This window comes from Bos javanicus, chromosome 2 (assembly GCF_032452875.1).
Source record: "Bos javanicus breed banteng chromosome 2, ARS-OSU_banteng_1.0, whole genome shotgun sequence".
NCBI lineage: Eukaryota > Metazoa > Chordata > Mammalia > Artiodactyla > Bovidae > Bos > Bos javanicus.
In genome coordinates, this window is record NC_083869.1 from 48,509,913 (window position 1) to 48,510,408 (window position 496).

Sequence of the window (496 nt, forward strand, 5' to 3'; positions counted from 1 at the left end):
ACCCTATACTACAAAAACATTCTTTGGCTTCCCAAGGTGGCACAGAATCTGTCTGTCAATGCAGGAGATGCAAGAGTAACGGGTTCGATCCTTGAGTTGGGAAGATCCCCAGGAGTAGGAAATAGCAGCCTGCTCCAGGATTCTTGCCTGGAATTCCATGGACAGAGAAGCCTGGTGGGCCATAGTCCATGGGGTTGCAAAGAGTTGGACACGACTGAGCACACAACTCATAAAAGCGTCCTTGGGGTTTGTAAAAGTTTTATTTTCCTTTCACTCACTGTCACCATAATCAACAGTATTCTATAAACTGCTGTCATTTAAAATCACTTTTAGTCTCTAGCCCTGATAACTCTTCACCCAAAACCAATTACCAGCTTGCATAAGGAGTTTCCATGGTGGCTCAGGCAGTAAATAATGCTCTTGTCATTCAGGAAACCTGGGTTCTATCCCTGGGTCGGGAAGATTCCATGGAGAAAGGTATGGCAACCCACACCAG